Raw genomic sequence first — 14,530 nt, forward strand, 5'->3', positions numbered from 1 at the left:
ATAGAGACAGAATCAAATAAGGCTCAGAAAGCGATTAGATATGTGAGGTGAGAGATGGTGAACATCAGCCACCAGAAAAATGGTTCTCTCCTCAATAGAAATTTGTAAATTAGGAAGAAGGATGATTATTAGAAGATAATGAGTATTGATTTGAACATGCTAAGTTTGGTATGCCTGCGGGATGGACATCTCTATGAACTGTAAAATAAGCAGTTTGTGACGGAGGAAGTGGAACTCAGGAGACAGAATAGTGATGTATAGATAGATCTTGGAGGTATGTGCACAGAGAGGAAAGTTGAACTCATGGGACCCTATGAGAACTCCAAGAGAAGAGGGCTTGGAACAGAGCTTTGATATTTCCCTCCAGTTAGTAGGTATGATACTGATAATGATCCACCAACGAAAGTTAAAGAGTGACCAGATAGGTAATTGGAGAGCCAGGAGAGAGCAGTGTGATAAAAACCCAGAGAGGAGAGGGGGGTGGAGCCAAGATGGTGGCTGGAAAGCAGGGACTAGCGTGAGCTCCCTGCTGAGTCCCTCCAAAAACCTATAAAAAATGGCTCTGAACTAATTCTAGAACTGCAGAACCCACAAAACAGCAGAGGGAAGCAGGGCTCCGGCCCAGGACAGCCTGGATGGTCTCTGGGTGAGGTCTATCCCACACGGAGCTGGGAGCTGGGAGCTGGGAGCGGAGCAGAGCAGAGCCCAGCGGTGAGCGGCTCCAACCAACCAGACCAGGAGCCGGGCGGAGTGGGCCCTAGCGCTCTGAATCAGTGAGCTGTGGCAGTTACCAGACTTCTCAACCCACAAACACCAAAGACAGCGGAGAAGGTCAGTGGGAAAAGCTGTGGGAGTGGAAGGAGTTCACTGTTCGGCCACTGCCCCCGGGGCAGCGGAGGTGGGGCAGCTACAGCTGCTGTTCCTTCCGGCCCCAGGCCCACCTGGTGGGAGGAATTAAGTGGCGGATCAGAGCAGGAGTGCACAGCCTGCTGAAGATCTAAGCCCAGTCCGGGTTGGGGGTTCTTTGAGAAGGAGGAGTGCTGGTGTGGCAGAGCTGGCACATCCCCCCCAAACGCGGAACATAGAACTCTTTAGTCTGCAAGCAGTCATACCCCGCTGAAAAACTCAAGGGTCAAGTTAGTTGGTTGGGAATATGGCCAGGCAGCGAAAACACACCCAGATTCAGTCTCAGACTTTGGATTCTTTCTTTGGAGACAAAGAAGACCAAAACATACAGCCTAAAGAAGACAACAAAGTGCAAGAGCCTACACCAAAAGCCTCCAAGAAAAACTTGAACTGGTCCCATGCCATGGAAGAGCTCAAAAAGGATTTGGAAAAGCAAGTAAGAGAAGTAGAGGAACAATTGGGAAGAGAAATGAGAAGGATGCGAGAAAACCATGAAAAACAAGTCAATGAGTGCTAAAGGAGACCAAAAAAATACTGAAAACTACACTGAAGAAAACAACACCTTAAAAAATAGACTAACTCAAATGTCAAAAGAGCTCCAAAAAAACAATGAGGAGAAGAATGCCTTCAAAGGCAGAATTAGCCAAATGGAAAAGGAGGTCCAAAAGACCACTGAAGAACATACTACTTTAAAAATTAGATTGGAGCAAGTGGAAGCTAGTGACTTGATGAGAAATCAAGATATTATAAAACAGAACCAAAGGAATGAAAAGATGGAAGACAATGTAAAATATCTCATTGGAAAAAACACTGACCTGGAAAATAGATGTAGGAGAGATAATTTAAAAATTATTGGACTACCTGAAAGCCATGATCAAAAAAAGAGCCTAGATACCATCTTTCAAGAAATTATCAAGGAGAACTGCCCTGATATTCTAGAGCCACAGGGCAAAATAGAAATTGAAAGAATCCATTGATCGCCTCCTCAAATAGATCCCAAAAAGAAATCTCCTAGGAATATTGTCGCCAAATTCCAGAGCTCCCAGATCAAGGAGAAAATACTGCAAGCAGCCAGAAAGAAACAATTTGAGTATTGTGGAAATACAATCAGAATAACCCAAGATCTGGCAGCTTCTACATTAAGAGATCGAAGGGCTTGGAATACGATATTCCGGAGGTCAATGGAGAAAGGATTAAAACCTAGAATCACCTACCCAGCAAAACTGAGTATCATGCTCCAAGGCAAAATATGGATTTTCAATAAAATAGAGGACTTTCAAGCTTTCTCGGTGAAAAGACCAGAACTGAATAGAAAATTTGACTTTCAAACACAAGAATCAAGAGAAGCATGAAAAGGTAAACAAGAAAGAGAAATCATAAGGGACTTACTAAAGTTGAGCTCTTTTGTTTACATTCCTACATAGAAAGATGATGTGTATGATTCATGAGACCTCAATATCATAATAGCTGAAAGGAATAGGCATATATATATATATGTTTATGTATATATATATATATATATATATATAAGTGAATGTGCATGTATGTATATATGTATGTGTATGTATATATATATACAGAGAGAGACAGAGAGAGAGAGAGTGGACACAGGGTGAGTTGAAGATGAAGGGAAGATATCTAAAAGAAATAAAATCAAATTAAGGGATGAGAGAGGATTATATTGAGAGAGGGAGATAGGAAGAGATAGAATGGGGTGGATTATCTTGCATAAAGGTAGAAAGAGGAAGCAGTTCTGTGGGAGGAGGGGAGAGGGCAGGTGAGGGAGGAATGAGTGAATCTTGCTCTCATCAAATTTGGCCTGAGGAGGGAATACCATACATACTCAATTGGGTGTCTTACCCTACAGGAAAGAAGAGGGAAGAAGGAAAAAAAGGGGGGGGGATGATGGAGGGGAGGGCAAATGGGGGTGGAGGTAATCAAAAACAAACACTTTGGAAAGGGGACAGGGTCAAGGGAGAAAATTCAATAAAGGGGGATGGGTTGGGAAGGAGCAAAATATAGTTAGTCTTTCACAACATGAGTATTGTGGAAGGGTTATACATAATGATTCACATGTGGCCTATGTCGAATTGCTTGACTGCTTAGGGAGGGTGGGTGGGAAGGGAAGAGGGGAGAGAATTTGGAACTCAAAGTTTTAAAAACAGATGTTCAAAAACAAAAAAAAAGTTTTTGCATGCAACTAGAAAATAAGATACACAGGCAACGGGGCGTAGAAATTTATCTTGCCCTACAAGAAAGGAAGGGAAAAGGGGATGGGAGGGGAGTGGGGTGACAGAAGGGATGGCTGAATGGGGAACAGGGCAACCAGAATATACATCATCTTGGAGTGGGGGGGAGGGTAGAAATGGGGAGAAAATTTGTAATTCAAACTCTTGTGAAAATCAATGCTGAAAACTAAATATGTTAAATAAATAAATTTAAAAAAACCCAGAGAGGAGAGAAATAGCTAGAGGAGAACAGGGTCATCTGTGTCAAGCACTACGAAGAGGCCAAATTGGATAAAGATTGAGAAAAGACCATTGGATGTGGCCATTAAAAGATCTCAGGTAACTTTGGAAAGAGCAATTTCCATTGAAGGTTTAGGACAGAAGCCATATTGCAAGGGGTTGAGAAGTGAGTGACAGGAGAGGAAGTAGAGGCAATGAATGTAGAAAGTTTTTTCTAGGAATTTGTTTGAGCGAGAAAGGAGAGATATAGGCTAGAGCTAGAGGGCAGGTAGGATCAGGTCAAATGAGTGTTTTTTAATAGTGAAGTAAATCTGGGTCATGTTTGTAGGTAGCAAAGGAAGGAGCCAGTACATAGGGAAAGATTAAAGAGAGAGATAGATAATATGGTTGCATAGACAATCTTCCAGAGGAGATAAGGAAAGATGGGAACAAGGTTATAAGAAGATTGGCTAGTCTAGAGACTGAAGTAAAGGAGGAGAGAATAAGGGATGATGTCAAAGAGTTTTAAGATGTAGATTAGGGGGAAAATGGAGTTCCTGAGAATGGTCCCTGTTTTCTCAGTAAAATATGAGCAGAATTCTTTTGTTGAGAGGAAGAGAGAAGATGGCATGAGAGGTTTGAGGAGAGGAAAAAAAGGTTGGAACATAAACTCTGAGGAATTTGGTAGAGAGGCAAACAGGAGAGCTCTATAGCAGGGACAGCACAGTTGAGATTAGATAAATGGCACTAAACTCCATCAACAGATGAGCAACTTCCTGCAACATGGGTCAAAAGCACATAAATAAGCGCAGAGAAAGCAAATGGTGGGGGGTAATCCAGGGTAATCCAGGGTTGGGGTTTGGCAAGAGATGGGTGGCACTAAGACAAAGAGGCAAGGAATTTAGAAGTAGAGATCCATGTAAAATTGAACTAGTTAACTTATAGGGTCACAACTGGGAAGGGGCGAAAGTGAAGCCAAAGTAAAGGTGATGGTGAAGGAGGACTCTGAAGCCTAGAAGGACTTGAGGTCACACTGAGGAGACAAAGAGAAGTAGAATTATGGTAGGTTATGGTTAGACTTCAGAATACACTTGTAATTAACTAATAATGATAAAAATATTGCAATACTTTGGTGAATCCATGAGGAAGGATCCACCTTCCATTGGTGTAGATCCCAACTGTCTACATCTTCTTACCCTGTACAATTCTTGCAATAGCAACCCAGTGCATTGGAGGTGTTCCTTTAGGTGCCTTACCACTCCATGAATACTGGCATAGTACTCTGGTGATCTATCATCACTTGCTCTCACTTCTTTCACTGGCCCTTCTCCTTTTCTGATCACACATTTCCTGAATAGTTTGTTGTCTCTGCTTGCCAATGCATAGAATAAAATCATAAGGATAACGGGTTCCTTTGATGGTATATGGCATACTGAAGCATCTTGCCATTTCTCATATTTATGCAGGGTTACTATCTATATGGGGGGAAAGGTCAAGTGAAGAGGACTGAATGTTCATGTTGTCTTTGAAGTATTTATTAAGTGACTACTACCTGCAAAGCACTGTTAGGTGCTTTACAAATATTATCTCACTGGATTATCACGACACTGGGAGGTAGGTGCTATTATATCCCTTTTTTCATATAATTGAGAAGACTGAGGGAGACAGAGATTGAATGACTTACTCAAGGTCCCACAGCTAGTAAGTGGTTGAGGCCAGATTTGAACTCAGGTCTCCCTAAATCCTGGCCCTGAACTCCATCCTCTGTGCCATCTAGCAGCCTGGGCTCTGGAGTGGCTCAGTTCAGTTAGTCTATTGCCATTTCTAGGACTGACCCCTTACTGCTTCTAGGGAAGCCTGATATAATGAAAAGAACATTAGTCTTGACATAGGAAGACCTCCATTAAATGCTCACTTCTTATGTTGATGAGCTGTGTGACTATGGGCAGGTCACTTACCCACTCTGAGCATTAGCTTCCTCAAGTCTGAAATAAAAATAATAATACTTGCTTCATCTGACATAGGATTGTCAGAAGGAAACATAACATGCTATAAAAATGTGTGCTTCTTGATATAATCTGACTAATGTGTGGAAAAATCCCTCTTTTCTTTGATTCTTCAACTAAGACAAAATTAGAATGTTTTGGAAGGAACTTTACAATTCAGTACATTTAAAAATCATATAACAGAAATAAATAAAAACTTCCATTATCATCTATTCTTTTTAAAAAGGAAAACATAAGAGAAAACAAAATTTAAAACTCAACAGGTAAAAATAAAGAAAATTGCAGAGAATATAAACTTCCCAGCCTTAACTTTAAGAATCCTTCTCAAGAGCTGAGGCACGTCAGACCCTCACACTCATCCAGTTGATCTTTCATCTTCCACATCCTTTTCATAGTAGGAAAAAAACAGTTCTGTAACACATTTCAGCTCTTATTCCCAAATGAATTTCCAAAAAGGGTGGATCCTTAGCTGGGAACGTATAGTATAGATGGCTCCCTCGGAGGAATACATTAGGTTTATTGCTAAAGGCCAAATGGATGGACTTGATTACTTTTTTAGTTCCTTTCTAACCAGCGACTATGATAACCTCAAAATGAGAAGCATTCTCCCCTAGAGAGCACCACACAGTGAAGACCTCCTTGAACCTTTTTGAACTAGCTGAAGACTAGGACTGAGATGTGACTGACCCCAAACCTAATCTACAAAGTGTACTGGCCATATCGATAGTGCTTAGAGAACTGAGTTGAAAAGTGGTTCTTTATCACACCTAAAATATGTCTTTATTATACATTACCATGGAGCAAATTTTCTCTCTTCTTTTGGTGGAAGTTATGTCTGTTACTCTAATTAAATGCTCAAAATATTTTTATATTATAAAATTTTAATTATAAGATTCTGGATATTTTGTTTCCTTCCAATAGAGTATAAGCCCCTTAAAGGCATGGATTGTTTTGTTTTGTCCTTGTAGCCTGAGGACCCAGTGCAATGTCTGGTACAGAGTAGACAATTAATAAATACTTGTTAAGCGAATGTTTTTGAAGTAAGGAAGGAAGCATTTATTAAAAGTCTACTCTGTTCCAGAAGCTGTGCTAAACCTTTTTTATAAATAGTCTCATTTGATACTCATAACCACCTTGAGGATAGATTCTATTATTATTATTGCCATTTACAGTTGAGGAAACTGAGGTAGGCAAAAGTTAAGTGACTTACCCAGGGTCACACAGATAGTAAGTACCTGAGGTTGGGTTTGAACTTGTCTTTCTGGTTTCAGACCCAATGCTCTCTATCCATGGTGCCACCTAGCAGCCTCTTGGCCGCAATATGAGTAATGAATCTATTTTGAGCTAGAAGGCTAAGCATATTGGGAAACAGAATGTTATAATAGAAAGAATACTAGACTTGGAGTGGAGAGACCTGAGTTTGAAACCTGGGGCTAGCACTTCCTAGAGGTACGACCCTGGAACAGTTACTGATTTCTGAAGCTGATTTCCTCTTCTGCAAAATGGGAATGCGAATACTTCAACTACCTACCTCAGAGCATTTGTGATGGGAAAAGCAATTTGTAAAACTAAAAATAAGTGTGTTATCACTGTTTCTTCAACAATCACCTGAGAAAAGGTTCAGATAAAGGGAAAGATCTAGGGTCCAGGTACCCTATAAATTATACAAGCCAGTTTTACTTTCTGCTAGAATCAATTTTGATCTGAACCAGCAAATGGTACTGTGCAGTGTCTATTTCTATGTGTTCATGTAAAAAACACATTAGAAATGCATCTCTGTTTATGTCCTTACAACTATGTCAGTTTCCATTCCTATAAAAATGCTGTTAGTAGGATGTATGTAAGTTTAAACTTTTTATTCCAAAAGCAATACTATGCTAGAGCTTCCCTTCCTGACCAATGACCCAAAGCCCAATTTATCATGGAAACAACTGTAAAACCAATATGCAACCAACTATAAATGTTATGTCTATAGAGAATAGTGAAGGTATTTAAAAATCAAATAAGTAGGGGCAAAACATTAACCAATCACACAAAATTTTATTTGTATAATTTTAAGAGTAATGTGTAAGTTTTTATCTCCATCCCACATTGGCTGCATTCCTCCTCCCTCCAAAGTCTTAATTTGTACTCTGACTCCATTGAATCTTCCCAGATATCTCAGAAACTGTTCCCTTATAATGTATTATAGCACAGTATTATTCCATCATATAAATATACCATAACTTGTTCAGCTATTTTTTCAATTGATAGGCACCAATTCTTTGGTGTCACAAAAAGTGCTGCTTTAAATTTTATTGTACTTATGGTTCCTTTTCCTTTTTCTTTGATCTCTTTAGGGTATAGACCTAGTAGCTGTATTGCTGGGTCAAAGGATATGCATGGTTTAATCGCTTTGGGGGCATAGTTCCAAACTACATTCCAGAATGAGTGGACCAGTTGACAGCTCCACTAACCATGCATTAATGTACCTGCTTTCCCCCAGCCTCTCCAGCATTTGTCATTTTCCTTTTTTGTCAGCTTTGCCAATCTGGTAGGGAGATTGTTTTAAATTTTCGTGTCTCTGATTATTAGTGATTAAGAGCATTTTTGTATGGCTTTTACTAGTTTGGATATCTTCCTCTGAAAACTGCCTGTTCATATCCTTTGACTATTCATCCTTTGGGAAATGGCTCTCAACAGACATTCATTAAGTGTCTATAATGGTCAGATATTGTGCTAAGTACTAGAGATAGACAAAAAATGAAATTCCTATTCTCAAGGAGATTACATTTGATTGGAGTAGATATATGCATAAGTATATACTGAATACACTAAAAATCAGTGCAAAATAATGATATACCAGGTAGCTGGGGGTGGGGAAAAGGATGAGCACATGCAGCTGAGGGACCTGGAAAGGCTTTGTGTGGAAGATAGTACCTGAGCTTGAGAAACCAGAACATCTCTTTTTGGAGAGATTTTTATAAGCAATTCTAAGGAAAATTTTTGAGATTAGTTTTGAGACACTAATCCAGGGACATCTGTTTGATCATGTTTTTTCTCATTGTAGATTTCCTTATAATAAACGCAGGCTTTAGACTCCAAGTTGTTGGTCCTTTTCCAGCTTTCAAAAGGAAAGTTCGTTTTTTGCCTTCAGATTTGTAACCTTTTCTTGCCCCATGATGTTGTGCAAGGCATACCTGTGTTTATAATACATCAACCAACCCTTTTCAATTTGCTTTGTATTTTCTATCCTTTGATGCCTCACCACATAGTTGCTTCACAATGTCAGAAAGCCTCATTGGTTTGGCTTAAATGGTGGCCAAACTCAACTGCTTTGTGGTCATGGATTGCAAACATCATATCTTTTGTCCCTTCATCTTCAGTAGAATGTAAGCTTTTTGAGGCCAGGAATAATTTTTTTGGTTTTGTTTGGTCTTTGACTCTCTAATGTTTATTACAAAACCTGGCACATAGGAAACAATTAATGACTGCTAAATTTAATTACTGAATCAATTAAAGCACTGCTTTTTGCCTTTCAGTGGCTTATTTGAAGGATATGATGAGATTATACAGTAATAAGATTTTTCTTTTATTTAATAAACATACCCAGACTTATATGTCAAATAACTGTCATCCTTCAAAGTAACTATCATCCCAGTAACCCCAGGACGGTGACACCTTGGATGACCGTTCTTTTTTTTTAATTTAGTTTTTATTTTTAGCTTACAACACTCAGTTCTGCAAGTTTTTGAGCTCCAAATTTTCTCCTCCTCCCTCTCCTCCCCTCCCCACCAAGATGGCATGTAATTCAATATAGATTCTACATATACCTTCACATTAAGTTTATTTTCACAATAGTCAAGTTATAAAGAAGACTTATAGCAAACGGAATGAACTATGAGAGAGAAGAAACAAAACCAAAAAAGAAAAAGAGAAAAAAAGAGAGAGCAAATAGTTTACTTCAATCTGCATTTGGACTCCATAATTCTTTCGCTGGATGTGGATAGCTTTTTCCGACATGAGTCTTGGAACTGTCTTAGAACTTTGCATTGCTTAGAAGAGCCAAGTCTATCAAAGTTAGTCATCACAAATACCATGTGTCTATAATTGTGTATATTGTTCTCCTGGTTCTGCTCCCCTCACTCAACATCAGATCATGTAAGTCTTTCCAGGTTATTATGAAGTCCGTCTGCTCCTCATTTCTTATGGCACAATAGTATTCTATTACATTCATATACCACAACTTGTTTAGCCATTTCCCAATTGATGGGCATCCCCTTGATTTCCAATTCTTTGCCACCATAAAAGAGCTGCTATAAACATTTTTGTACATACAGGTCCTTTTCCCACTTGTATGATTTCTTTGGGATACAGCCTTAAAAGTGGTATTGCTGGGTCAAAGGGTATGCACATTTTTGTAGCCCTTTTGACATAGTTCCCAATTGCTCTCCAGAATGGTTGAATCAGTTCCCAACTCCACCAACTGCAATAGTGTTCCAATTTTCCCATATCTTTGCCAGCATTTATCATTTTCTTGTTTTGTCATGTTAGCCAATCTGACAGGAGAGATGTGGTACCTAAGAGTTGTTTTGATTTGCATTTCTCTAATCAATAGTGATTTAGAGCATTTTTTTCGTATGACTATAGATATCTTTCATTTCTTCCTCTGAAAATTGCCTGTTCATACCCTTTGACCATTTATCAATTTTAGAGATGAGGCCTTTATCAGAGACACTGTTTGTAAAAATCATTCTTTTTTCCATCAAACTCGATTTGATATTCATTTCCACCTTCTCTCTCTGTCTCATTAAGAAGGCAAGAAATACTTAGTTCAGCATTCTTAACCTTTTTTTCTATCATGGGATTCTTTGGAAAACTGGTAAAGCCAGTAGACCCCTTCTCCGAATATGGTTTTATGTATTTTAAAATGAATAAAAATTTTAAATTAATATTTTAATTTTAAAAATTCAGTTAAAATTTTTAAATTTTGAATTTAATTTAAACCTAAAAACGAAAGCTTTGATTTTTAAAAATTTAAATTAGGGGCAGCTATGTGGTGCAGTGAGTAGAGCACTGGCCCTGGAGTCAGAAGGACCTGAGTTCAAATCTGGCCTCAGATATTTGACACATGTACTAGCTGTGTAACCTTGGGCAAGTCACTTAACCGCAATTGCCCATCCACCCACCCCAAAACCAAAAACAAATAAAAAAATTAACATTTAAATTAACTAAAATTGAAAATTGTTTAAATATATAAAAATAAAATACATAGGATCACAAATGAAGCCAATTATACCTAAATACAATTATCGAAATATTTAAAAATTTTTTTTTCACATATCTTGAGTTAAGAACTCCTACCTTATTCTAATGACGCTGCCATTGCCCAAAGTACTGACTTGAGGGTGGGGTGGAAATTCTTTGGAATGAGGCAATGATGTGTTTGTTCAGACATAGGAAAAATGACCAACCTCATTTAAACTGATTATGGTGTTCTAGGGGTCTTTGTCCAGCTTGATAAGTAATGCAAGACACAAATGAATGCATGAATTGCTTTTACAATTTACTAACCATACAAAAAAATCACTCTCATATGAAATGTGTCACTTCATTCTTCCCTTTTCTCTATTCTTCAGCTCAGCTCAGAACATTCTGTATTCTGTTTGAGTAACCAATCCAAGGATACACTGGAGGAAACAGCTGTGTTGGAGGGTAGGAGATAGACTAGAGGCAGTGAGTTTGGGAGCTACAGAGGTTCTTACATGGAGTAGAAACCTCTTCAGCTGGGATTTTAACTGAACTTTTTTTTTTGAGCAGGACTTATGATTTCATCAGTGTGGGAAACTCTCTCAGTGCAGGTTGGCAACTCACCTGTAACTTACAGTCTTAGAGAATTAGTTGTTTAGGGATAATGAGAGATTAAGTGATATCTTTTGTGACATAGCTAGAATGTGCCAAAGGGAGTATTTGAACCTGGGGCATGTTGTTTTCCAGACCAATTCTGTATTTGCTATTCCAGGATGCCTTTTAACCCGATGAAATTTAAATTCATATTTCTGTCTTTTTTCCATGATAATACAGCATGACAAATTTTTTTTTGGTGGTGGTGGGGAGCAGGGAACTGGATCTGTGATTTCATTAATGAAGGCAATTACTGGTGAGGAACTTCTGTTGGTACAGATTGACAGGGGGTGGGAAAATGAGAAAGCATCATATCTCATTCAGGATCCATCTCTCATAGCTTCTTCATTTTGTGGTATTATGTAAGTGACAGAAGTATGGAAGATGTCCTGACCAAGGAAGAATAATGAATCAAGATAGTCAGAAAAGAAGCTATGCTTAGATGTGCATATCTTCTTAAAGGATATATGGAGAAAATATTTACAGCCTTATTAAACTAACCAAGTATGTAATTAAAAAGCCTTGGCAGTTTTGGCATTCATGTTAGCCTATTGATTAAGTGTTAATAATTTTTTATTAGAGAGTGAATTACTACAGGGTGGGGACCATGTAGAAGACCATATGTCATGTTTCCTTAGTTCTTCTAGTATGATGAGGGAAGACAAAACAGGAAGGCTGCTTTATTTGCGTAAAGGGAATGCGAGGGGATATGTGTGTTCAACATACAACACTCCTCACGTGTGGAGAACACACATTCCCTTGCATGTGAAAAACACACATTCCCTCATGTGTTCTACAGATGGTTGGTAGTTTGACATAAATCAAAGCAAAGAGTTTTGCACCTGAGGTGGGCACTATGGCTACAGCTTCAGCTCTCTCTTTGAGTACTCAAAGATTGATGTTCATGCAGCTGACAGTTCTGTGTTTGTGCATTTGCACTACTAGTGAAGGGCTTTCTAGCGTGTGGAAGAGGATGATTTTGCTCATAAATATTAAGACAAAACTTCTTCCCCTTTTACCTTCTCACTTGGTCCCAGGCCATTCCATCAGAGAACCAGTGGGAGATAGCAGGGCAGTAGGAAGACCTGCCACCACTAAAGACATCCTCCCTGCTTTCTTCCCTCATCCCCCCTTTCCCCAGAATATCCCAGAACCCATCCAGGCTTCTTGACAGCTCACAAGCCTAGGATGAAGTAAGGGTCATCAATTCTATTTATTCCAGCAAGATAGAGGACCTTTAGGCCTTACCATGTGTCCTATCTCTCTACCCTCTAAACCTATGGAATTGTCATCTGCCCTACTGATGTCACTTAACACTCCTGGGCTTTGCCATGTGTTTCTCTGCTGCTTCCCCCAGGGACTTCCTGGCTTTTCTATCCACCAGGCAGCTAGCATTCCTTTTTGTGTTGTTTCCTCCAATTACAGTATGAACCCTTAAGAGAAGGTAGTGTTGTATTTTTTCTATTTGTACATTCACCACTCGGCACAATTTTTGGCACTTACTATATTTTTTATCATTCATTCTTTCATTCATTCATTCTGGCAATGGTGGATAACTATGAATCATATGATACCATATTCTTTGAAGAAGTAGTCAGACATAACCCCAAGGACAATGGAGAAGCATATGGAGAGCATGAGCAAACTGTAATACATTACAAATGCAGAATTTTGCAGAAATGATGGAAATTATATTAAAAGGCATATGACTACAACATATCATGTTTGGTACACAGTAAGAATGAGGGTTAATGGATATTTATAACCCATGAACTCTATTGGAATGTCTGCCATGAATGTTCAGAAATCTAGAAGAAGGCCTCCAGAATGGTGGTGAACCTCTTCTGGAGGCTGTACAGGAGGGCATAGACAAAAATCTCACCAGATGAACAGTGACTATTGGACTGCAGTACTATTGTTGGAGTGAATGCTAATATTGATGAGATCACAGATCCATCTAAGTATTGAAGATAATATTACTTATATGATACAAATATTCCCTATTCATTAGAGAGGCAGCATTGCATGGTGGTTAGACAGGCAGCCAGCCTTGGGGTCAGGAAGACCTGAGTTCAGGTCTCGCCTCAAGCATATGTTTGCTGCGAGATCCTGGACAAGTCATTTAATTTCTCGGTGTCTCAGACAACTCTCTAAGTTGCTGGAGGAGAGTTTCCTTAGCTGGAGTCCATATGACAATGAAACCACAGCCCAGCACCATCTCAGGTCATTCGTAGACTCAGTGCTAAGTTTTGAGCATTTACTAGATCACTTTGTCTTAAATTCTTACATTTGCTTGTCCTGCTATTTTTAGCCCTATGATGATGGAGACCTGATTGCATTGCACTTTGTCTTGCCATTTTCTGTAGATTGCCTTCTAAGTATGTTTCTTTAGCTTTCAACACATCGACTAAGACTGTGGAACAGGGTGACCAAAGCTTAGACAAGGGACTTTCACTTTTGTTGCTGGCTTTCTCCATTCAACATATATTTATTAAGCACCTTCTAAATGCAAGGCAGAGGTAGCTAGGTGATCCAGTGGACAGAGCCCTGGGCCTGGAATTAGGGACACCTTAGTTCAGGTCCAGTCTCAGATACTTTTTAACTGTGTGACTCTGAGCAAGTCACCTAACCTCTGTTTGCCTTGGAGACAGCTAGGTGGCTCAATGGATAGAGCTCTGGGCCTGGAGTCAAAAGACCTGACTTAAAATCTGGCCTCAGACCTGTGTGACCCTGGATGTGTCATTTAACCTCTGCCTCATTTTCCTCTTCTGTAAAATGAGCTGGAGAAGGAAATGGTAAACTACTTAGGTATCTTTACTAAGAAAACCCCATGGACAGCATTGGTGTTCAATGTATGCCACATGGGGTTGGACACGCTGCATAACTAAATAACAACAAAATACGAAAGGCCGTGAGGTAGGTATTAATAATACCATGATGAAAAATGACATCATTCCTGTTCTCCAGGAGGTTACCACCTGCTGAACAAGTGTGGCACGTACATGGTATAATACAAAGCAGAGTGGTGAGGAGAACAGGAGAGAACCAAACAAAGTACTTTATGAACATTTGAGGAGAGAGCAAGCATTTTTAGTTGGGAGAATGAAGGCTTGTAAAGGACCAAGAGTTCCTTTAGGACTCCTATAATATTCTAGACTTTTCTTCTACAAAGATTTCTTTTTCAAGACCCAGTTCAGGTGCCATCCCTACACGCTTGTCCCTCCCATCATGGCCTACCTAGCCACTCAATTCTCAAATACTTTACCAACCCAGAAGCTCCTGGGCAGT

This window comes from Trichosurus vulpecula, chromosome 7, assembly GCF_011100635.1.
Source record: "Trichosurus vulpecula isolate mTriVul1 chromosome 7, mTriVul1.pri, whole genome shotgun sequence".
Classification (NCBI taxonomy): domain Eukaryota; kingdom Metazoa; phylum Chordata; class Mammalia; order Diprotodontia; family Phalangeridae; genus Trichosurus; species Trichosurus vulpecula.